Consider the following 26,136-nt stretch of genomic DNA (forward strand, 5'->3'; position numbering starts at 1 on the left):
TACTGCCCGAAATTAAGAAATCGGGGAATACAATTCCTGGGAAACTATTTAACCATTTTCTCTGGCATGTCTAATTAAGAAAAGGTAGGTATTAAACTGTCTGTGCTTCAAAAGCCGTCACCAAAACAAAGGTTTCCTGTTATGTCAATGTGGTCCAACTATGCGCCCGTTTTTTAACGGGATATAATGTTTTGAGTGTTACAGACATGTTTTGGTATTGCATTAATGCGTATTGCAAAGTTTGTAGCAAACAAAACAATTTAGTTAATTTAGTAGAATTTCAGAGACCACGCTGGTAGACGTCAGTTATCAATTTTATATGATGTATGCACAATTCTTTACATGTCTGCCTATTTCCACTCCGGTTATAAGAGTGTCTATTACTAGCTGTTATGTGAGCTTAGCAAGTAATTCAGTTCGCGAGCTGCGCGAGACACTGTCTGCCTAAAGGTTGGGTGGTGGTAACTTGCGCAACCGGGAGAGCATTATCTAGTCACAGTTTAACAGGATCACATTTCTGCATGTGATCCTCCCAACTACAGCCCCCAGACGTCCCAACGCCCGCCTCCGCCTTGGCCCGCCCATTACACCGATTGACTTCCCTGCTACCCAATCAGAAATCGCGATGAGAGGACGGGCCTGGAAAAAAAAAGAAAGTTACTCTTCCTGACAAGAGTTGCGAGTTGGTGCCCTTCTGGCACTGCCAGCCCCCTCGCTTGTTTTGGGGCCCGGGTGTGTTATGGTGAACGTACCCCTGCAGCTGCATTGCATTCCTGTATTCGTGTGCATTATTTGCACAGCGCTGAGGGGAAGCGCCGCGACTCCCCCGAGGACGCAGGCACGCGAGGGGTGAGTAAACAAGGAGTTGTGTGCCCGAGGGCACGGGACTGCGTTGCAGCGCTCAGCCGTTGCGGGGGTGCAAGCACGGTGCCCCCTGATCACGCGGGCTCCGGCCGCTGTGTGCCGCAGAGCACTGCAGTGCCAGTGTGCAGCAGGTGCAGTGAAGAGACCCGCCCGGTGCGTCGGTGGCAGGGTGAGGTTAAAGAAACCCGCGAGGGGCTTGAGGGAGAGAACAAAGGGAGGGGGAAATAACTTTACAGCGGAAATATTCAGTGACGTTTTTTGTTTAAAAAAAATATGGTGCATAGACGGCTGCTTGCCTCATAAATGTTTGCAAATTTGCATCTAAATTAAGTGTTCAGTTCCAGTGCGGAAAATCGATATGTTTGTCTAATGGGCGGCCAAAAAGAATGCGCAGCGTGTGTTTTCAAGGGTGTTGGAATGTGTTTTGTGTATAGGGGTTATTATTACAGATGTTTCCCTTTCGTGGCGTTGTATTCCTTTTACTTGGCAGTACTCTCTTTGTAAACCTCGCAAGGATAGAAGACCGAGTGGGCCCTGTCGAGTTTCATCCCGACAGGCCTGTCGGGTTCCGCATAGATCACAACAGCAAGCGCTATGCGGTTGTCATGTAGCGCTTCATGTCAAAGTGTCAAGTCCCTGGTGGCGCTGGTAACGATGTGGTTATTTTGGCCAATATAGCGCTTAATACTGGCGAACGAGTGAACTGATGTAATATTGTTAATTGATAGGCAAAACCTTGCTTAGGTGTTACCTTTGTAAGCACGCCTAATTTTGGCAGATGAACAGTGGGGAAGGGACATGCCTTGTTCAGTATCACATACAACTGGTCACAGTATGATGTGACCACACACAATGTATTCATTTTTTTGTTTTTTTATATAGCGCTAATGTGGCCCAGGGCTTCGAACGTGTTTGGACTTGAAGGACGGGGTTGAACGAGTTCAAGTCGGGCTCAAAACAAACACATGTGACCATAGCCAAATATACAACAGTTATGCATACCAGGGGCGCAACTAGACCCATACTTTTTTGCAGGGGGAGGGGGGAGCTAACAGTCCCAGACAGTGCTGGCCCATGCACTGGTTGCACACGGTGCAACAGTCTTTTTTTGGCCCCCTCCCGCATTCCCTCCTCCTCCATGAATTCCCTCACTACCACTCGCCAACAATGCACCTCAACTCTCTATAGCACCTTTCTGACAAACATTTATTTTTTTCTTAGCGCTGCTCATAGTTTACTCACACTCAGTTCTGTGGTCTGCGTGGTACACATTCTTTGTAGCAGGCACATTAACCCTCTGCACTGTGTGGATGTTAGGAGTGCCCATGTGAGTGCACAGTTAGCGATGTGAGAGTAGGGTAAGAGGAGTGAGTGAGTTGACCATGTGGATTTGGGTGCAGATGTAAGTGCAGAGTGGGACGAATGAATGCATGGTTAGTGATGGGCTTGTTTAAGTGAGATTGCAGATTGAGCAGTGAAGGGAACAGGTGAGTGACGTGTCACATGAGTGCAGGGCAGGCCCGGACTGGCCGTTGCAGGCACCGGGCAAACCCCCGGTGGGTCGCATGGTTGGGGGCCGTTTTTGGGCCCCTGGGGGCCGTTTTATATTACAGGGCCGTTTTTGCAGCTATGCTGCAAAAACGGCCCTGTAACAAAAACGGCCGAAAACCGGCCCTGGCACAGAGCGCGATCGCACCCCGCCCTGCCCCCCGTCCTCCCGGAGGGGGGGTGGGGGGCCGGCCGAGCACTTTGCCAGGGCCGGTTCTGGTTCCCAGTCCGGCCCTGGTGCAGGGTGAGTGGTGTGCTCGTTTGACTGTAGGGTGAAGTACAGGGTGACCACCACAAGTGCAGAGTGATTACTGTGAGTGCAAGGTGAGCAGGTGAATGGTGTGAGCGCATGGTGATCGGTGTGAGTGAATTGTGATCGCTCTGAGTGCAGGGCGAGTGTGAACGTGAAGGACGAGAATGAGGAGTGTTTTGTCTGAATGCAGGTTGCATTCCCAGACAATTTGAAGTAACTCAGCATATTATGGACGGTGGCCTAGGGTTTCAGATATAAGTTAAACTATTGCTATTATGGCATCAATATGGGATCAAGGGTGGAGGAAGTAAATAATGTGATGATCCTGCAACAATCTTCTAGTCTTCTTATTAGGGTTGCCAGCTCATTATTTTGATGTCCCATACGGTACAAAAATAAACAGTCACGTAAAGCTGTTTTTCAGCACTTATCTGTGAATACTTCTAACAGCAAATATTAATAGAAAGCATTTTTAATTGTGTTCTAAGGCGCATGAATGATCTATGACTGATAATTAAAGGGAACAAAGAAAGAAAAGTCACTAAGACAGAAAAGTCACATTACAAATGAATATATACTTTTTTATTTATAAACCTATTTAGTGTCAAGACGAGGTCTTGCAGGCTCTTTAAACAACGCTTGGTTGGCATTTTTCTTTTGGCATCCCATACCTTCTATTCCTGTTCATGAAAAAGCATTCTCAAAGGAATAGGCAGAGTGGGAGCCCAGGGGGTACTGGAACCAGGAAAAAAAACCTAAGCCTCTGTAACCAGTTTACAAAGGTATGTAAATATGCAAATGTTCTTAAAAGACCTGTGAAAAACTCAGGTGTGCTGGAGATGAGACTCCAGACACTGCCCAAACGAGCCCACAACAGCTCGAGCTGCAGCCGCCTGGGCTGAGACACACGACGGGTGGGAGTACGGGGGACTGAAGCCCTCTGAGCCCTATGGGTGTTGCGTGCCTGATACAACTATCAACGGGATGACTGTATACAAGAGAAAACATGCGAGAGAGAGAGAGAGAGAGAGAGAGAGAGAGAGAGAATAGACCGCAGGGGCAGACGCCAGAAGAAATCAATGAGGTGAATTACATCTGAGATAAGAGATTAAAGGCTTGTAAGATAACAGTGGGGCGGGTGTCACAACCACCAGCAAGTGAGCGGAAAGACAGGAGCGTAGGATAGTGAACAGCCAGGAAAGATGAATAAAGCTGAAAAGGCTGCAGAGTAGGAAGTAAAACACTCAAGTAAACACAAGATGGCGGAGCAATCAATGTAGCGTGGCCGAAGAAGATAATCGTGATAGATAGACCCACTGTGGGAGTGGCTTTTGCGCAATAAAAGTTGAAGGTTCTTGTTGAACGGTGCAAAAGATGTGGTGGTAGGTAGAGCAGAAGGGGTCTAGTTCAAGATTCTGATAGGGCGGCCAGAAATCACTGTGCATGTCTTGATTTAAAAGCTGCAAAGGAAAATACAAAAGAGATTGAGCTCTGCATAGAGTCTTGAGGCCTCCAGAAATGATCATCTGATCGACCTGATGCAAATGAATCCCAGTGTGTGGGACCTTTTGAGTTGTAATCCTAGAACAGTGTCCCCGGCCTTCAGTGTCCCTGCATTGTTGTCCATCATTGTCCCTTTAGCACATGCAAACCACCCAGTAGGAGCTTGGAAGCTGGAACCAGCCTCCTTCGCTGCCCTTGAACCACTCTCTGTCTGTCCTTCACGGCTTGGCACAGCTACTCTGATGTTGGCACAATACTTTTCTTCCAAGAAGCCTGCGCTGTTCCCAGGGAAGGGAGGTATTGAGGCGCTGCCAAGCAACGCGTCTTCTGGTCGTCCACCTCACACCGTGGTTTGATGTGTTTTTTTAATTATTATTATTTGAGGAAATGTTGCCTTTCTCTACGAGATTACACACATAGCGACAACATGTCTTGTTTCATTGAAATACTACTTTCCCTTAGAAGCAGCAGCTATGTTGAAGAGAAGGAATGAGATATACATGTTTCTTAAGAAGGTAATGTTAATAGATGTTCTGAAGAAGAGCAGTAGGTTGATATGTTTGTGGATGTCGCCCTATTAGTTGAAGTTAGACCCTTTTCTCGAGGGCGCCGCCACCTGGTCACTCAGATAACAGGCCTTTGTAGAATGGTCTCCACCAGTCTAGGGATGGTGATCTGTTATCACTCCTCTCCACATTACACCATTGAATTGGTGCTCAAAAATCCCCCACTTCCACCCACCCGTTACCGCGTTCTGTGACACCAGTCTGGAGTTTGAGCACTTTATAAAAACACCAGACAGCATTTTTTTTTTATTACTACAAACCCATGTGCACCTTTTTGTATAGCAAGGATCCTTAACCAGTATTACTATGATAGAGAATCGTTGTAGCTAAGCATTAAAACCCCTTACAACTGGCGATAATGGCTGTTAAAGTCCCCAAATCCATTATGAAGAAGAGGGCCTTTAGCAATCATTAAAGCCAGAAGCGGAAGGGCTATAATGATGTTAAAGCATTCCACCCACAATGGGTGGAATGTTCTTAATTTAAAAGGCTGAAATAGTAAGACAAACATTAGTCATTAGTATGTTAGAGCAGAAGGTCTTTACCTGCCATTATTGGCCTCCAGCCACTCCAGTGGAGCTCTCATCATTCCAGTGTACTTATACAGATTGTTTGTAAACTGCATCCTTATCCCCACCCAGAATGTGCCTTGGAATCCACTCCTTCCAGCAGCTGTTACATACTTGACACTCGAAAGTTTGTTACAATATGTTAGTCACGATGCCCACTGAAATACCATATTAGCAGTGGTGTAGCTTCAGGGGGTGTTTGGGGTGTGACCCCAACCTCAGTCCCCCCCCAGCCCCCAATAAGTTATCTGGACGCCCTGAGTTTGGTCTCTCATGCTTATGTTGGTCCTTGTTTGACTAATAGGTTTTAACTTGTTATTTTTTGTTTTCATCAGGGACTTAGACACTGGCCCACCTACTGCAACGAAGTATTCATCTTGTTCCTCATGGGAACAGTGTATGCAAAGCGTTGCCAATCCTCCACTCTTTGGCATGCTGTTTTCGAGTCAGGAAATTTACGATTCACCCCCCCGCCCCCGAATCTCACAGGCTAAGCCACGCCCCTGCCTCTCAGGTAAATCTGGGATCTCATCCACAGACATCTGAAGTCAGACGAAACCATCTAGTGCAGTTTAGAAGTAGCATTTTTTAATTGTTTTCCTTGGCATTTAAATTAATCATCACAGAGTGAGTGGCCCTAGAACAGAAAACATTGTAAACTTTGAGAACAGAAAATTGAGGAAGAGGGGGGAGGAAGAAAAGAAAGCGGGGGATGGCAGTGCAGGACAGGACAATCAGAGCATTATCATTTCACATGCTGACAAAAGCTGGAAGAAGAGCATCATGAAATCTTCAGTCTGTAAAGCAGCAGAGCAGCCTTCAATGGCTTCTAGATAGCTTCAAATGATAGGGTTGTGTTGCAGTCCACCAATGGAGCCCAGTCAAGAGGCGTCAGACAGTTCACGGTAACGATTGTACCCCAATGGGGGTTCCACATCCTCAGGTTCCGGGGATTAAACATTCAGAGGAGGTCTCGCCTCTGTAGGCAATCGTGGCGGGAGTTCCGGAGACGTACATACGACAGCAGGGGTTCCCGAATGTCTTCAGGGCGGGACGTCGGCGGCATTTTTTCGCAGTTTTGGAGCACCTTTGATATCAGTGTGCTACAAGAAACCAGGAATCACCAGCCCAAGGAACGCCAAAATTTACTTTAGTATTGGTACATCTAAGGAAACTACATTGGCTTCTTGTAGAAAAAAAAGGATCAGGTTTACGGTCCTGTGCCTCGCACATAAAGTATATCATGATGCTGGGTCTTCTTACCTCAGCTGTAAAGTGCAGGGATATGTACCTGGAAGATGCCTTTGCTCAGCACACTCATTGCTAGCAGTGATACCAAAACCTAGGCTTGCTAGACCAGAAAGCAGAGCAGTTTTCTACAGTGCTTCCGCTATATGCAATCAACTTTTGCGAGGGCTCAAACTTCATATTAACCACTTATCTTTTAGGAAGCTTCAGAATACACGGTTCTTCTCTAAATTAACTCCAGCCACCACAACTGCCTCTTTGGGTGCTGTTAGCACTGGGGCGTCCTTGGGTAGCTGTGCGCTTTAGAAATTCCTAAATCAATCAGTCAACCCTAGAATCCCCAGAACGTTCAGATACATAACATCCCATTAACAAAAAACACCAAAGACAGTGATTCTAGTCACCTGCAGTTCAATTCTAGCGTCAACAAAATGCCCTCTTCTGGTAACAATGGTGCACGAAAATGCCCCAAACCTACAGGTTCTACTGATGGGTATAGATAACGATGAAGTTTTGATAATTACTTATGTGTATTTCTCACTCGTGTGAACAAAAGAGTTCTTGCACTGATTTAATAATATTGGACGTGTTCTCTACTGCTCTCGCATTCCTTTCCCCCCGTTTTTTGTGTGCTTTCTCCTGCTTTTGCCTAGTTTTTACTGCTTTCTCCGTGAAGCAGCTAGCAACTCCAGCGCCATGAGACCCTCATGGGTGATTTGCTGCACTTTATAAATCCTGATTGATTGACTTGGGTATAAAGGCCTGTTGTCCTCTCCAGATTCGGACGTGCCACCTGCTGTCAGTCTGTCCATACCCTGGTTTAGGGGCTTTAATCAGTTTTTCCTTCAGAGTGATTCAACATCTGACCACTTGAAATGAATGTACTATGTTTGGCTATCCTATATAGCAAACACAAGGAGATGATGGACGGAACACTGAAACTTTTCAGACACCCACCCCAATCACGGATCTGGGTTGTTACCCCGAAACCAGTCCCAGGATGCTCTTTTTCGGTCCAGGGAAGACCTGGCTTGGCAGTTCGGGTTGGACTGTTCCCATGAGGAACAGGGTCAAACTGATTTGCATATGGCTGGGTCTGAATTGGTGTGGCGAATTGAGCCAAAAAACGATGATGAATTCGACCCAGATCTGTGACTGGAGGTGAGAGTCTGAAAAGTTTCAGCGCTCTGTCCATCATCTCCTTGTGCTTGCTTTGTTCGCCCTAAGTTGGTTGAGTATGCCCAGATGTGGGTCCTTTGCTCACTTTGCCACTGGATTCAAGCTAGCCTGGCTGATGAGGGGTGTTACTCCGAAACCAGTCCCAGGATACTTCTTTCCAGTCTGGGGAAGACCTGGCTTGGCTGTTCGGGCTTGACTGTTCCCATGAGGAACATGGTCAAGACTGATTTGCATATGGCTGGGTCTGAAATGGGGTGGCGAAGTAAGCTAAAAATTGATTATAGATTCAACCCAAATCTGTGTCTAGGGGGGAGTGTCTGAAATGTGTCAAAGCTCCGTCCATCATCTCCTTGTTAATACCTTGGCTATTCTATATTTCAGCAAAGACCTTTAATACTGCAGACAAGTCAAGATCTCTGGGGAGAAAACTAGCAACACGACTAAAGACTTCTTATAACATTTTATAATATGCCTGCTTAGTAGAACTCAAGCTAAATCTGGTCCTCAGCACCCGAGAACCAAATATCTCCCTCCTAGAGTTGTCAAACAATGCTTGATCTCTAGTGATTGAGCAGTAAACGATGGCAGACATCTTTGAGATGGGGCATCCCTCAACCCAAGAAAAACTGAGTGAGATGGATGCGAGGGGTAAATGAGCCATTGTAATAATGATGAGAAACTCAATAGAATCCTGGCTGCCACTCGGAAGGTGTAGTTCGGTGTCCCCCCGGATGCCCTGCTGATGCTGATGAAAGGAGATTGGAAGAGAAGTGAAGAGAACAGTTTGTAACAAAATTTGAATAGATGGGTGACAGCCTCCTTACCAGATCTCATCAAATCCCATACATGATACAGCTTTCACCCATCAGATAGAGGTGAAGCAAAGAGGTGCACATGAGTGGCTGCTTTGGCTCTTCTGTACCTTGGGACCAGGGGGTTGGTGGCAGGGACCCCTGAACCTGTGATCCTTTCAATAGGGGTTGGTGTATATTGACCAGTGATGGTTGGGAGACTAAGATGAAAAGATATATTACTACCGGTTACCCTTCCCCACCCCTACTCCCTGGAATCATTGAGCTGATTCTTTATAAGGATGGGGAAGCACGTACTGGAACTGGTAGTAGAATAGGCAGAAAGAAGAGAGAAAAATAAAGTTAGTCCAAATGATTTGTTTTGGTTAATAAAAACAGGTAATAGAAAAAAATCACAGCAGCCTATCAAAACAAAGAACATTAGATAGTAAAATATACAATTATGCACATATTAAAAAAAGTAAACACAACATCCTGATAGTTCATCAACTTGCTTCTCAGTTTCTGCTAAATCTCCTAAAATGGCTGCGAGCCTGAATAAGTTGAATACCAGAGGATCTCGTAAAAAGGGAGTCAATAACAAAATCAAGCAAATTAAAGCATTACACACGTTTTTAGAAAGCACCAAGGATCTGGGACTCCTTTCGACAAGAATCCTACCAACCCTTCCTTCCTGCATTTCAAGAAGATGCTGAAGACGCTCCTTGTCCTGAAACAGCTTGTTGATAGCTTATCCCACACGTATCCCAGCACAGAGGAATCCCTAGTTGGTTAGCCGTCTTCCCCTTTCTGTTGTACAGCGCTCCATTGCTTCATATCGAACTCTATCGCGATATCCTTCTATACATGCAAATGTAAAGAGAAGAATTATATGATGCTGACCCACGCCTACAAGGCCCTGCACAACGAAGAACCAGCATACATCAACAAAGGCCTGACCCTCCACCACTGACTGGACACCTTCAACCAGCTTCCCTCTCTCTTCTCGCACCTGACAGCCACGGCTTGGAACAACCTCCCCTTGCACCTCAGGACCGCACCATTGTTCCAGCAACTCAGAAGAAAACTAAAGATCTGGATGTTTGAATGAGCAATCATCCACACAGCAGCAAACAGCTACAGCGCCTGAAGACCCCATGGGGGTTCTGCAACGCTCTATAAATGTTTGGTTGATTGATTGATATGTTACATAATGCGCAATGCAGGGAGTGATCATAATGAGACATAATTAGGATGGGTTTAGGCTGCAGACATGAGTTAGTGCTCTAAAAGGAGAGAAACCTAGAAGGAGGAAGGCACTGCAAGCCCTTGGAGAGAACAGAAGAGGGAGAAGCGAGCATCAGGAGGGAGACTGAAAAGCAAGAGTTGACCACCTAGTGGAGAGGAGAAAGTGCCCACCTTGGCAAGAAGCAAGGAGGAGTACATAAGGGAAGGAATACACAAGTGAGAGTGAAGTACTTTGTTGCTAGGAAGGAGAGAACGATTTTAAACCTATGCACCAGCTGCCGTGCTGGTAATGTGTGCAGGGCAGGGAAGGGATTGGTCAAAACGCCGCACTCCGCTTGTGGGCATGGAATAGAGAGGGAGGAAAATAAAGGAGTGGGGAGGGTGTGATGTGATGATTCAGATTGGGGGCACAAGGAAACACCAAAACAAACAAGAGAATCCCAGTCTTCCATCACAACTCCTCAGGTGTAATGTTCAAGAATTCCAGCCAACCTTTAAACCGAAAATGCCACCCTGACCACGCACAGGTGAATGTCCCACAATCTTCTGCTCTGAGACACATGGACACACGGCCATCACATGCAAAGCCTGAAATCTTCCACAGCGGTTATCTTTATAGTCACCCGTGCTGGCCTCTCGAACACACCCAGAACGAAAGGCCCACACCTATAATTCCAGTTTAGTCAGTTTACTTATCGCCTCAAATGTCCTGGTGATTACACCGAGTCCCCTGCTTAGGGCACGGCTGAATTGACACCACTGCATTGCAGAATTCAGGGTGGCATGTCTCTTAGTTCACGGTTGCTGTATCTTAAGGCATAGGCGCACTCCAGCCGGTGCCTGCCTTAAAAACAAAACCTGCAATGGTCGGCATCGAACTGTAAAAGTATCACCCCACAGGTGCAGTGCTCATGAGGCAGTAACCGTGGGTTACACTGCCACCTAGGAAAACAAAGCCAATAGGTTGCACCTTTATTATACAATCTCTCGACTTTGTCAATGCTGGTTTCTTAAAGATTGTTTAAAAAATGGTGAAATACATTTTTTTACAATATTAGATAAAAAGTAAACACATATCCTAAGGTATTTCTTAGCTGTGCACTGTACTCAATATTTTCAGTCTCTACATGTCCCCTTAAAAAAATGCTTTTTATCCGGGGAAACTCTGGGTATAATTTAAAAAGAGAAACAAAGTGTCAGCATGTAAAAGAAAACACTTGCCAAGGCCTTATTTACTTTCCACAGGACTCAGAACTGAAACATGCAGCAGCCATTTGGTCCTCTGAAGTAGCCCAAGGATCAGATTTATGGGCCTTCAGTAGAAGAGACATCTGCTTTTCAGTCAGGCTAAGAGCCCCTTCGTACTCAAAAGGCGACGGCGAAGTGCAACAACGAGTCTACTACCTCCTCCGGCAACATAAGATCATGTGCATTAATGCAGTATGTGGAGCGAACGATATAGGGCAAAAACAACCCTTATATTCTGCTCTTTAGTCATACACGCGAGAAAATATACCTGTTGCTGTGCTTTTACCGTCAAAATGGGGTGTGGGAAACCACACTGAGCCCACTGGGATGGGATTTTGAGAGGTGGGGGAGTGGCAGCAGCACACGTGGGAGAGAGTCAAAAACTATGTACACTCTAAAAAAGTGCTGAATGCAAAAGAAAAAGTTGCTCCCTGGATGTGAGCAGTGGAAAGATACAAGTTATCCAGTCAAAAGGATGATCAAGAAGCTATCCTCTATATGATGACAAACAAGAAGAGGAAGCAAAGCCATCAAATAAGAAGTAATCAAATGCGAGTGATAAGAGAGCTGACCAGGGGTAAGAAACAGATGAGCCGTAAGCCACTGTAAGCTTTTGGTGTGATACAGAAGAGGTCTTTTGACAGTAGCCAGCGAAAAGCTGGCTGTAGGCAAGACCTAAAAAATGATGAGTGGATTGCTTGAATTAATCTCAGCCACTGGTAATTACTCTAGGATACCATCCAGCCTACTTTTTTTTTATCCTCCTTGCGACCTCAGACAGGTGTTGGCCCTATGAAAATCTTCCTTGGCCCTTCTCCCTTAGGATCAGTCCAACCGAGCTGACAGGCCAACTCCTGTTTGAGTGAGAACTCGAGCAACCCAGACGCGTTTCGGCCTATTTTTGCGTTTTTGTTTCCAGCCTCAAATGTATTTTATTATAGATTTATAGTGTTATTCAGGGCCGAGCTAATGATGTGTGGTGCTCAATGCCGCACGCAATTCCAAAAGGATCATTTATGTGCTCAGAGGTAGATGAATAGTGCGTTGAACAGCCATTCTTGTGACCCCAATCACCCCCCCCCCTCTCCCACATACACACTCCTCCCTCTGAGAATGCACCCCATCTCAAGGACCTGTGAGTGAGGAATAGTTTCACTTCCTCTGCAGGCCGCCTGGTCCTTCAAAGTGCAGAAATGTCGCCTTTAAAGACTCTCCTAAGTACAGATGTGCATGATTGGGTTTGCCTAGGCTAATGTTAACAGTAATCACAGACACAAATACCTGCCATCTGTTCGTGTTTTGAGATTCTGGAAGGACCTGGATCTGATAGTATAGGGGAACATTTTCTGTATTTCGTAACACGCTAGCTTTAATAATTACTCAGCAATAACTGTAAAATACTTCTGAACTAATTTCTTCTTGTATTCGCTTTTTTATGTTTATTGTTCAAGGGGGGAACATTACAGCTTTTGCTGATGCTTCCCATATTTTGTTGGCTTTTTGCATAAAGCGATCAATCATTTTGATAAAATGCTGGCCAGGTGGCATCCATAGCATAGGCTAGGATTGGGGGTGCCTTGTGGCCAGGCTGTTGTGCGTGAGGGAGTTAGAGGCATCAGAGAGCGTGTGTGAGCTTTCTGAAGCAGTGCAGTAGGCATCTTTGTATGCTTAGCTAGCCAGGGCATGGCTGATGCTCACAGGGTTATCATTTGGCAACAGGGTGTTGGGTTAGCTTGAGAGCCAGCAGAGTGACTGTGATTGTGCTGTGTGCCAAAAACATGCACCTGGCTTGCAGCTGATTTTCAGTACTATAATATTGCTGTCTCCATAATGTTAATGCTGCCTCTGACCACAAATGACAAGAGCCCAGATGTCCACCAAAAACTTAATTTCCAAATTTGATTGACCAAAAAATTAAAAAATGTATGCCTTTGCATCCTAACATCCTCCCCCATTTTGTATTTGCTAAGATACGCACACACAGGAGTGCAGCACAACATGTTGGTGGTGGAAATTTGACACCTTGATGGGGTTGTCAAAAACTTCTGGCACCTTGCCTTGATGCAGGCAAGGTGCCAGAAGTTTCTGACAACCCCAGCAAGGTGTCAAATTTTCACCACCAACATGTTGTGCTGCACTCCTGTGTGTGCATATCTGGTAGCGCTGCTGCCTTTGCTCGTATTATGAACACACTGGCTCTGCCAAGGTGGTTGAGACACTTTTGGGGCTGGTTGCTGTCTCATGCACGTGAGACGCAGCCTGTAAGTTTGGCTCCTGTTGGCTCCTTTGGGACGTTTGGCATGATTTCCACAAGGTTGGCCTTCTTCCATAATGGCACAGCAGGACTAGCAACTGAGTGATTGTTGTTCTTATGGCAATATCTGCAGTGTTCCAACCAAACCATATATTTTTAGGTCGAGCCTAGGCAGCTCATGCGCTGCTCTGCAAGGCAAGCTGTACCTAGGCTGTGGGCTTGAAGCACCTCCCATCTTTTCTATTAGTTCCTTTTCGTGCCCTTCATAAGTACCTGCTTTTGTTTAGTTAGTATGCTTATTTAGTCCTGCTTTTTAATGTTTCGGGCCCTCCCAGGAGAATGTTCCTGTTACATGTGGTCTTACTTTTCTTTTTTCTTTTTATTTAGGTGCCTTGGTGCGCACAATTTTTTTTGCTTGTCCCAGCTCTTGTATCAAAACAGCGACCACTTCATGGACGCCACGCTTCATGTTTCAGATCACATTTGACTGCATTTTCTTTTACGATTGTGAGTTTCCTTTGTTCAGTTCAGCCTGCCTAAAATGGCTTATACCCGCTGCCGGCAAGTGCTTTCACTTTAAATCTGTGAGCCGTTACATGCCTAGGTATGTGAGTTTCCTTTGTTCAGTTCACCCTGCTTAAAATGGCTTCCACCTGCATGCACTTTCACTTTAAATCTATGAGCCATTACACACCCTGTATGTTCGCTCTCCACCCTTCTCTTTGGCAGAAGCTAGTCGCTGTTTATGGAATAAATCAGTGTGCATGGAGGCTCCGCTTACAGCCCTTCAGAGCATCGCTACCCACGTCTACAGATTTTTTTGGATTGCATGAGCCCTGCCCCGGGCCACAAGCTGACACTCGACTGAGCCGCTGGTCGCAACTGTCCAGAGACGGCTCATCGTTTTAAGTGGTGTCCCTACATATTCCCTGGTGGCTCACACATTCCTATGTTGGGTGTGTGTACACACTTTCATAGAACCACTCCCTGTGCCATCTCCCTCCACCACTAACCCCTTCCACAACACTGCTTGCCCGTCCCACCAGCCCTCCGAGACAGCTTTTTGTTTTCTTTGCACCTTTGTTTCCTCCATTCTTTCCCTTTATGCCTCTTTCTTCCATTATTTTACAATGTTTGTGTTAGTATTTGTTTTGAGGCTTCTAATCAGGCTTTGGTTTGTTTGAAAAAAATTCTTTGTTAGAAATGGGGGTCTCTAGTTGGCAATGGCTTGCCCCTTTGTCCAAATAGGGACCCTTGCTTCTAGTCAGGGTAAGGGGATACACTCCTCAATAACCCCTGCTCACCCCCTTGGTAGCTTGGCACAAGCAGACAAGCTTATCTCAGAGGTAGTGTTTAAAAGCATTTATCAACACGTACAGTAATACAGTGTAAACACTACAAATGGACACCACACCAGTTTAGAAAAATAAGTAATCCTTACTAGACTAAACACAAGATCAAACGACAAAAATCCACAATACTGTAATAAAAATATGACTTTGAAATGGTAGAAATAGCTTAGTTCACTGTAGATGGTAAAAGCTACACTTTACTCTCAAAGTACCTTGGATGCGTCACGCAAAATAAACAAAAGGGTCTCCGGGAAAGTGATGCGTCGGTTCCTTGCTTCGGGAAAGGTGATGCTTCGGTTCCTTACTGCAGTGCAGGGGAGGTGATGCATCAGTTCCTTACCGGAGAGGAGGTGATGCGTCGGTTTCTTACTGCGTTCCAGTTATGTTGTGACAAGATGGCGCGTCGATGCGACGATCCGGTGTGATGAGACAAAATGGCGTCTTTGATGCGATGCGACAACGGGGATGAGAAACGTGCACGCCAAATGACGTGTGTGGTGAAATCGATGATCTTTGGAGTCACGACAGGCTCTGCAACATGCTTCTCCAGTGAAACGGCGGCAACCGCGGCGGCGGCACGCTTCTCCGTTGATGCGACACGCTTCCTTGGCGATGTGACGGTGAACAGCTGCGGCCACAACACGCTTCTTCCTTGTTGTGTCGCGCTTCCAGCTCCCAGCGACAAACAGTCTCTAAAGGTCCTAAACAGCTGCAGGCACCTCTTTGTAGGTTCGAATACCCAGCACGGAAATTCAGGGGGAGCTGGTGTTGAAGTTTGTGTCCCTGGGACTTCAGACAGGAGGCAAGCTCAGTTCAAGCCCTTGGAGATCTTCCTCAAGATGACAAAGCAAACAGCAAAGTCCTTTTCTCCTTTCCTTGGCAACAAGTAACCGCTGCAGGCCAACCCAAACAGCACAGGGGCAGTAATCCTCCTTCAGCTTCTCGGGTTTCTTCTCCTTGGCAAAGGTTCCTCTTGATTTCCCAGAAGTGATCTAAAGTTCCGGGGTCTGGGTTCCCCTTTTTATACACACAAATCATGTGTCTCTGAAGGCAGAGACTGTCTGTACCTAGTCAAAACCAGCTCTGTCCTCCTGGGTGCAGCTTCCTGGCAGGAGGTGGCGACAGCATTGTTAGAGAGCAGACATTGCCCAGGTAGCCTGAAGTAAATCTCCTCCCCCTACTCTCTATTCTATGAGGGCTCAGGTCAGTGAAAGGAAATCTCTGCCCCCCACTCTCTATTCAAAGCAGGCCCTATTCAGCCCTGACCCATCAGACTGCTGGAGCCAAGGCCCTCTCCAGCCTCCGGTCAATCACAAATCAGACACGGAATACACAAACCTAGCAGAGGCATGCTGGATAGTTAGGCAAGAAAATACCTACTTTCTAAAAGTGGTATTTTCAAACACAGGCTGTAAAAATCACCCTCACTAAAGGATGTTTTTTTTAGTTCAGGCATACTAAACTAGAATTTCTACCTTGTTCCCTGGGTCAGTTAGGATTATATGATGTTATAATCAAACTGCCCATTCTGGCCTATGGGAACAGGTATTCTTGCAATAGTGAAAAACGAAATTGGCTGTAATTCACTATCAGGACATGCGCACACATTGGGCATGTCCTACCTTTTACACACAATGCACCCTGCCCTTGGGCCTACCTTAGGGGTGACTAATATGTAGAAAAAAAGGAAGGTGTAGGGACTGGCAAGTGGGTGCACTTTCCAAGTCAACATGGCAGTCGGGCTGCACACAGGCTCTGCAATGGCAGGCCTGAGCCATATTTTGCAAGCTGCCTCTCTGGGTGGCACAATCAGTGCTGCAAGCCCACCCGCAGCATTTGATTTACAGGCCCTGGGCACACATGGTGCACTGTACTAGGGTCTGACAAGCAAATCAAATGACCAATCATGGAATTACTAATCCATTACATCATTTTACAATCGGGAGCACTTGCACTTTGGCACTGATCAGCAGTGGCAAAGTGCCCAAAGCATCTAGACCAATAAAAACAGATGAGGCAACAGCAAAAAGTAGAAAGAAGACTCACGCCAATGGTGCCAAGTACACAGTCTTCTTATTCCTGTTTTCTGAGGAACGTTTGTTACCGTAGAGAGTGTTTCCACTTGTAGCGCTGGCGTGTAATGCGTGCGCACCCCACAGAGCTTCGGTTTGCTGGAACTGTTTTTGAAAGAAGAAAATGTCAGCAAGCCGCATCCTGGGGACGCCAGTGGGAGGCATGGTTGCACCTCATGGAGTGTAAGCGAAGACACCTGGGTGCACTGCTACAATAAGCAGCTTCATGTGGAGGTGTTGGAGATGTGTAGCGACTTCAGCAAAGCTATACTAGAGAGCCAGCCACAGCTTTCTCCGGAGCAGAGGAATAGGGCGATGCAGGAGGCACGCTGGGTGAGTAACTATGGTATGTCTCTACCTTCTAATTTCGAAGGGGTTACCTTTGCTAGAGTCACGAGGTTTAACGTTTCCAATGTCCCTGAGTAAGTAGCTCGACCAGTCTTGTGCTCGTATTCTGTTACTTGTCGTTTTGTTTGCCCTTTTATAAAGACAGTGCAAAGTTCAAGAAACCAAACCTAGACTGTATGCATAGACCTGGGAAACTTCAGAGGTATTCTGCTTGGCTTCTTCTCAATAAATCTTATACTCCAGAAGCAAGGGTGAAAGGTATCAGATTGCTGTTACTTAGTAACTGCTGAACACCAGTACATTAACGCGGTCTCCCAAGGCTGCTTGGACTCCGGTGTATGTTGTACTGCTACTACTCATCAACATTGTCATCCTGGTGGTAGCAAGAAGTTATACACTTTTGAAACTTGGATTAGAGGTAGAAGTGGGCGGATAACGAAGATCTCAAGCTTTATTAATTTGATCTGAACAGTTCCCATGCTTTTAAGGAAAAAAATAAACACAATCGTTCCTGAATGGTTCAGTTGCTGCGGGTTGAAAGGGGACTCCTCAACTGTGAATGAGAGAAGGGAGAGGCAGCTAAAAACAGAAGCAAGCCTTCTCTGTAGTGTCCTTGCTTTTTGAATTCATTGTAAATCTGTGCAATTGTTTAATCGGCGAATCTAAACGGCCAATATAGGCTTCAACTGAAAGAATCTGGAATTTGTCAATTTAATCAAAAGCTATAAAAAAAGATTTTTACAGGGTATTATCCCCATACTACTGAAAACATAACCTTTGAAAGCACTGAAAACAATCCTTTTGCACTTTTTCCCGACAGCCTATTTATACTGTGTGCAACCCATCTTTTACTGTGTGTAGTAGCGATGACAATTCGGATTCTTGTTGTGATTCACTGGTGTCTGCTATGTTTTGACCATTTTTTTCCAGGCTTTTTTCCATTGTGTACGACTTGTAGTATTTGTTGTTACAATGATGAAATATTTGATCTTTACCCATCAGTTTCAATCTTTTGTGAACTTCGTACTGCTGTATTTCTGAAGCATCTCGAACTCTCTTATGTCCAGCCGCGGTTGATGTTCTCTTCTGTTCTGGATTCGTTTGGCATATGACACTTTTTTGTTGTTGAAGGAGTCCTCAGATTGTGTAGTTAGCAACGCTCTGTGAGAAGGTAAAGATCCTCAGCTACCCCCTGCTTAGCTCATGTTTACAAATTTGAATCAACGGAAAATCTGAATAAAAAGCAATACTAAAATAAATTACCAACAAGATGGCTAAAACACATCATTCTAGAGCCGCCATTTTGGACTATGAGGGAAGTGTTGCTCTGCGGGGTTAATTTCTGTCTCTACAAGACTATTTGACCTCCAAAGCTGTGTTTTTGACATCAACATGAAGTATATAGGTCTCATGGTTCCTGAAATATGACATTATCACTGCAACACATCCGCCATTTTAAGAATGTTGTCCAGAAAAATTTGTCACGGATTAGCAATGTCTACCCCAGTTAAATTACTTCTCTAATGATACAAAAACACAAATCAAAAATGAAAATCTCTGGACAACAATTTTTTTACAGAGGTATATCGAGGGCCCAGGACTAAAATCCCCCAGCTCTCTCTTTCGTTTATTCTGTTCTAATCTCTTCCTCACAAACTCGCCACAGCTCTCTGTTTCCCACTCCCTCTCATATTCCTTCTCTGCTCTACCCCATTGTTCTCTAACAATCCCTTTTTCCCTGTCACTCACGCACACTTCTATCTTACCCCCCTTTAATGCACATATCCTGCTCCGGTATTACACACTCTCCCGTCATGTGCATTATACCGACCCTTTACAGCAACTCCTTCCCAATTTTTTTAATTCCCTTTTTCAATTGGTGTCATTTATTTCCCACCTCCCCTTCCTCGTAACCTATTTCCAATTTTCTGGTTCTCCAGCACCGCAACATAATACGAATGGCAATAGCGCTATGTATATATGATCATTCCACTGCAAACAAGAAAAACAAAAGTAAAAAACATTGTGATTTACAACCCCAATAGCTCTCACTTTCACAAATGCGAGACCCGATTGCATTGCAAATGCTTGTTTCGGTTTGCCCTTTAGTTAGCTGTCACTAAGTGCCTGAGCTGCACGAACCCATACAAGTGCTGGCAATAACAGTGGAATTATTTGCTAGTGCAGTTTTGTTTCCTGTTCAGGAAAATGTTCAAGCTTCGAGTAGACAGTAGCTCACTGAGCCATCACAGATAAATCCCAGCGGTGCCCTCGGCGGCTCTTAAACCCCCGGACGCCGTCATAAATGCTGTGTCGTTTCTGATCTTAAATCTGGCTGTCAGGAGACACACTCCGTGCTCTGGAGGCCTCAGTGACTTCCTGCCCGCTCCTCGTTGCCCTGCCAGGACAGGCAACCAACACGCCAGGCAGGACTGATGGTGCCACTGCTTTTCCACTGCGCCTCGTTGGCAATTTTTTCAGGTCTTCGACTTGTCTGGTTTGATGCGTCCTCAAGGTGCAAAATTATGAATTTTGGATCCAGGGGAGTTGGATTGTAATCCTGGCTCCCAAATGCCGCCACTTTGTGTGATTGTCTGCATATAACCGATGACCCACACAGAAAAAAAAGTAAGGCATCTGCTTCCATCGCTTTTATTTCTGCATCTGGATCAAATAATCAAACTTTCAGTGGCAGCCTCAGATAATCCTGTGAGTGAACTTCAACTATAATAGGCTTGACGGGCTGCTGGCAATAACTTGGAATAAGTTCGCGTAGTAGCATTTACACATGCAGAACTTTAATATATACAGTATTTTTCACATATAACTTGCTTAACTCTACGAATTAAATACATTTCCGATAGGGGGCCTTTCCTGCCTGGACATGGCTGTACTTCCGCCTTCAGGTGTGCATTTGCAATTGTTCCCACGATTAAATACTATTTGGAACGGACGTGAAGGACTGTCCTCGGATTTACAAGCCTGGAGACGCTCACCTGTTTGTTTTTTGGCATTAACTCCCAGAAACGCCTGCAAACTTGCCCCTCACCCTCCTGGTGGGACATCTTCATTCACAGGTGTTCTGGGGGCTAACATTGCACCTACCAGTAGTTTTCTGTGAAACTGGATTGCTCTCAGAATGTCACATCACACAAGTAGTTGGTGTTTTCTCTTTCTTGTGATTTCTCTTGTACACGCCTCTTGTTTTTGCACGCTGTGCCTTTTCGCCGAGTGCTGCCTCTTTCACAAGCTCTTTCTTTGGCTGTGCTCTGCGTCCAGTCTTTTAGTGTCTTTTCTGACCTTTTGCTGTGTTTTTTTTAGAGTTATTTTCGTCTCCCTTCTTCGAGGGTTGTCTGCTGTTAGTTAGGAATCCACATCCGGAGTCCTCGGGTGACTCTTGCGTGTGAGCCAGGCCTGCTGCTGCAGTGCGTGACTTCAGGTAAAATGATGTTTAACCCATAACACGTCGCACACGCCTCTGACCCCACTCGGATACGCCTGACTGCGACAGCAGGTGCAGGCAGCAAGGGAATGGCAGGTGTGTTTCTGTCAAGGAAATGAAAACAAGCGTTTCGAGATAGGACGCGGTGCTCCGAAGGGTGCCAATAATTGTGCTGTGCAGACCGTGTAATTGCAGAAAGTGTCGGATAACCGTGAAAACCGTGATAAGGCAACTGCTTCCTCACTCTTTATTCATAGGCCAAACCGGTCCGCGCCGGGACTGGCGTTGCTGTTCCTCCTGCAAGCACCAGACGGGGGCCAGTAGACCAAATAGTTTGGTGGATAAATGAATGCGCCTGCTTCTAAGAGCTGTACGACATGAAGATCGCAGCGTTTGAGTTTGAGTGAATGAATGAGTGATGTCGACTTGGCTGGTGGCAGCGGTCTATAAATATAATACACACCGACCCACAGACCCAGAGCAGGTGGAAAATCCTTCTCTCACATTGCAGTCAAGACCTGGAACAAACTACCGGCAGACATCAGATGTGCCCCCTCCCTGAGACCCTCAAGACCAGGCTCTTCGGCTAAATAGTTCTGCGGACCCTCATATCCCCCGCGTCTTGAGACCCTCACGGGTGAGTAGAGCGCTTACAATTCCACTGATTGGTTGATTGAAATATGTATATTAGCACTGCCTGTAACAGGCACAAACGCACACCACAACCCCTTTTCCAAATTGCGCAAACATTTTTTTATTAATACATTTTCATGTGTCTTAATCAAACAATGTGGGAATTCCAGAACTAATGCCAACACGGGTTTCACAAAAATCGGAGCATATGAAATCAATCACTCTTCTTATATATCAGTGTATACGTCCAGTATCTTTCTGTATAATATTATGTCTTGTATGAGATATGTACACGTCACGTTTACAGTGAGACTGCTCACAACCTTATGTTACTCGATAACATCCACCTGTATTAGAATGCATAGGACCCCTCCGTGTGTGCGCAGTACCCTGACAGCGTCGTCGCATGCCACCAGTCACCTGGTGTTGTGGTGTGGGTTTGTGCCCATTTGATAAGCAATCAGGGGCGGCTCCTCCGTAATGGCGGAGGAATGTTGCCCCATTCTTCAGAATCAGAAAAAAATTATGATAATAAAACATCATTTTATTTTTTTGTGACTGGTTAGGGCATGCGGGCCGGGGGGAGTGGTGGATACTTACATGTGCACATCTAAGTTTGGACGGACGTCTTAGGCCGGCCAAACAGACATGCGTATTTCTATTTCTCCAACGCAGCCACGTTGGACAAAAGCTGCAGGCTCCCATGGACTATCTGAACGGCAAACTAGGCTGCTCAGACCAATCCTGGCGCTGCTCTCATAGCCTGAGAGCAGCGTCTGGATTGGGTAGGGAGCCTGCCTTCCCAAAGACTACAGGGAGAGCACAGAGGTGCGCGTCGGAGACAGCGGCAGCGAAAGAAAAGGTACTTAAAAATATATATATATATATATTATTTTCCCTGTCACCCCCACCCCCGTCCATTCCCAACCCCCCACTTTTGATTTATGGCAGCCGTCCTCTGTCAGTAATACTGATGCAAAAAGTGGTGTAACTTGAACAATCGACCTCGCCCTCCACCTGTTCCCCTTCTGACTATGGCCACCATTGTCCGGAGCTCGTCCCCAGTCAGTATCACACCGCTCTCCGCCTTAAGAGATGGCCCCATGCCCCTCGCTGTCACTATGGCCCTGACCAGACGGGTGACTATCTGTAGGCAAAGCCTGGCGTGGCCCTTTGCCACACCCCCAGCATGCCATGCATGTCACTCATTAGGCAGTGCCGGCTCCGTAATTCTTACCACCACAGACCTGGGATCAGCTCTGTGCTCCACCGCCTGCACAGGCTTATTTCCTGCGAAAGGTCTTTGGGAGACCTCCCAAGCTCTTCCAGGGGCCGGTCATGCCATTGTACTGAGTGAGTTCTGCTGGCTTCCTGCACTCTCTCTGGTCTTTTTAACTCCCTCTTGCTGATGTTTCTCTGGAGACCGTGGTGCCGCGAAATCCGCAGCACCTGCCCCCCCCTCGACCCAAACACTGGCCATAGGGGTTCCCAGCCATGGGGAAGGGGATGGGAGGTGTTCTATGCCTGCAGTGACCGCACCTCTCTAATCCACCTGGGAACAGTACCATGGCAACCAGGGCTTCCATCGAGATCCTCTCAGTGGTGCTAACTTCTCACCCGACTCCCCAGGCCCCTCTGCGCTGACGGGGTACCCACCAGTGACCTCACACCAGACTTACTGCATCATGTCAGCACATTCTTGCTACAGCCTGCACCAGGACTGGCTAGGTCCCCTCAACCAAATTCATCTGACTGAACCCTGGCTTCTCCAGAACTCCTTGTCCAATTACTGTCCACATCGGGGCGGGCGTTGTTGTTCTTCGGACATGCACCAGAGGGAGGCACAGTAGCGGCCCCCTACCAACCCACTTAGGATTGCCCACTCTTCTCCTGTACCTGGGGGTGATCTACATGCAAAAATCACAGCAGAGACACCTGCGGAGTCTGCACAGCACAGGTGGCTGCAAACAGGTTGACCCCCCTCTCCCACTGCTCACCAACAATCGATGCCTGGTGGAACCTTCCTACTACTTCCAAAAGCTCGAACTCTGGCTAAATATCAAGATATCCAGTTCTGAGGGTGGCAAATTGAAACCCATCCATTCACACTTGAATCCAAAAGTACCAGTGGCGGCTGGCATGTACCAAGGGTAGTGAGGCAGGTGACAAACTAGAATAAAATAGACTTGCCTTCTTCCGCGACGCATATAAAATCATGCTTAATATAGTGGCATATTTGTATATGGTAAACACCGTTTACCACAAATCCTTTTTCCCGCAGGGAATTACAACACATACCATTACTCCACAAGTCGGAACAGCGACTTGCGGAGCGGGCAGAAGGTGTTGGATTGAAAATCCAACACCTTCCCTACTGTTGCACATACTAGAGGAATAGTACATTATACTATTCTAACAGCCATCGCCCCAAGTAGAGCAAGTCGTTGTTATGATTTGCGGGGTAATGGTATGCATTGTTACAACGTGGTCATTGTAATGACCATGTTGTAATTGCATGTGGCGAAAAAGCACGTGGAGTAAAGTGGCATATTCACAACATCCTCTTCCTTTGGTATTTGATGGCAGGCTCCAACGCAGGACCCAGCCAACTCCCCTAATCAATCCTGGCGCTGCTCTCACTAGCATGAGAGCAGTGCCAGGATTGGAGGGAGCAGCCTCCGCACTCTCCAAAGCACCGGAGGGCCATGAGCTTTCTCTAACTCGGCTGTTTAAGACAGCTAGTGTACAGAAGTTAAAAATGTGAATCTCTGGCTGGCAGTCACAAGACAGCCGGCCACAGGGACTTGCACATTTTAAACGTAAGCCCACAGCGCCCTGCTGCCACTCGGCAGCACTGGCCCCGTCCCATCCTGTCTCTCAGTTCGAACGGGTTGGTTGCTGTATAAAAAAATGGTAAACTTTATTACCATTTAATTTTTCAGCTCTGACCTGGGGATTTTCTTAGTTGGGCGACACTGCCTTTCATTAGCTAAATTAAGGCAAAAAGGTAGTGCTGCACCCGAAATGAGGAAATATTGTTACTTACAGCTCAAATGTTGGCCTTCATTATCTGCGTCACCCAAAGTCAGGAGCTTTAGAACTTCCCTTCAGGGTGGCAGGAGGCACAAAGAAAAGAGCACCCGCCGGCGTATGCGCTGACGGTGGGTGGCTTTACAGCTGCCATATCCCCTCTCCGTTCTCTCTTCTTCCTCCCAGCCTCCCCAAGTGCAGAACAACATTTAAGAATGGTTTAGAAACTGGAGGAAAAACTCTAGGGACACGTGTCTCTTTTTCACATGGGATTTCCTGTGTACTACTAGGCTTTTGTGTTTGAGGTTTCTTTTTGGGTTCTGTTGTATCCTAGAGCTCGAGTCACCGTTCATGATGCACGCCGTGTGTGCGTTGCATGCAGTGGTCGAAGTGGGAAAAAAAGTAGGGGAACTGTGGGTGGAGAATCAGGGGGCGGGAATAACCAAAGATTGAATCAGTGGGCGGAGTCATGGGTGTGGCTAGAAATAGCAAAACATACCAATTTTTAGTACGTTTAGCATTTGACTGACCAGTTACAACTTATAACGTTATTTAATTCAAACAATCGATAAACATGTTTATTTGAGGTTTAATTCAGGAAAAAGCGAACACTCATAGGGAATACAAGTTCATGTAAAGCGTGTGAAATATAAGCAGGAACAACATGTTACCTTAATGCATCGTTCAGAAATCCATGATTATTTTTTGTCTCAAACATTGAGGTCATGAATACAGGGCTACTCCTGTACACATGTGTTAAGCAGGGCTCAGAAGAGAAAGGGACTCTTCAGGAGAATCTAGACTCACGGAAACCCACAAAGGCTCCTTCATATTCATGTCAGCCAGCTAGCTGCTCAATCATAATATAGCAAAAAGAAGAACTGGTGGACAGAATGCAGAACAATGTCATACATTCACCCCAGTACAGAGATCTGGGCCTAAATCCATTGTTTTTTTGCTCACCATGTCATTCCAGTTTGGACCCAGCCATATGCAAATCAGTCTTGACCCTGAGCCTCATGGGAATAGTCCAGCCTGAACTGCCAAGCCAGGGCCTCCCTGGGCTGGAAACAAGCATCCTAGGACCGGTTTCGGGCTTTCAACCCTCATTAGCCAGGATAGCTTGATTCCAGTGGCATGGAGAGCACGGAACCCATTTCTGGGCATACCCGTCCCACTCGGGGTGACAAATGCAAAAAGAACAATTGATGGACAGAATGCAGAACAATGTCATACATTCACCCCAGTTCAGAGATCTGGGCTAAGTCCATCGTTTTTTGCTCACCACCTCTCCTGCCCCGTCACCTCTCCTTCCCCATCACCTCTCCTTCCCCATCACCTCTCCTTCCCCATCACTTCTCCTGTCCCGTCACTTTTCCTGTCCCGTCACTTTTCCTGTCCCGTCACTTCTCCTGTCCCGTCACTTCTCCTGTCCTGTCACTGCTCCTGTCCTGTCACTTCTCCTGTCCTGTCACTTCTCCTGTCATGTCTCTTCTCCTGTCCTGTCACTTTTCCTGCACCGTCACTTCTGCCCCGTTCATTGCCCCTTGCCTTATTCACTACTCCTGCCCCGTTCACTGCTCCTGCCCCGTTCACTGCTCCTGCCCCGTTCACTGCGCCTGCCCTGTTCACTGCTCCTGCCCCGTTCACTGCTCCTGCCCCGTTCACTGCTCCTGCCCCGTTCACTGCTCCTGCCCCATTCACTGCTCCTGCCTAATCACCGCTCCTGCCTAATCACTGCTCCTGCCTCATTACTTCTACTGCTTCATCACTTCTCTTGCCCCGTTCACCTCTCCTGCCCGTCACCTCTCCTACCCCATCACCTCTCCTGCCCCATCACCTCTCCTGCCCCATCACCTCTCCTGCCCCATCACCTCTCCTGCCCTGTCATCTCTCCTGCCCCGTCATCTCTCCTGCCCCGTCATCTCTCCTTCCCCGTCATCTCTCCTTCCCCGTCATCTCTCCTTCCCCGTCATCTCTCCTGCCCC

At 46.6% G+C, this 26,136-nt stretch overlaps 1 protein-coding gene across 2 annotated transcripts in view; it reads left to right on the forward strand.

Annotated features, from left to right (window-relative positions):
- Positions 1-648: 648 nt before the first annotated feature.
- The window catches only part of MYORG (myogenesis regulating glycosidase), a 101,288-nt gene continuing 75,800 nt past the window's right edge, over positions 649-26,136 (forward strand). Inside the window, exon 1 of one of the 2 annotated variants that reach the window (XM_086960287.1) lies at positions 649-849. The gene's annotated coding sequence lies outside the window, so the exon portion shown is untranslated. Of the gene's footprint in view, positions 850-938; positions 1,034-26,136 lie in introns of those variants that run through there. The other variant, XM_086960288.1, reaches the window with a different exon arrangement.

This window comes from Lissotriton vulgaris, chromosome 3_1 (genome assembly GCF_964263255.1).
Source record: "Lissotriton vulgaris chromosome 3_1, aLisVul1.2, whole genome shotgun sequence".
In the NCBI taxonomy this organism is placed as follows: Eukaryota; Metazoa; Chordata; class Amphibia; order Caudata; family Salamandridae; genus Lissotriton; species Lissotriton vulgaris.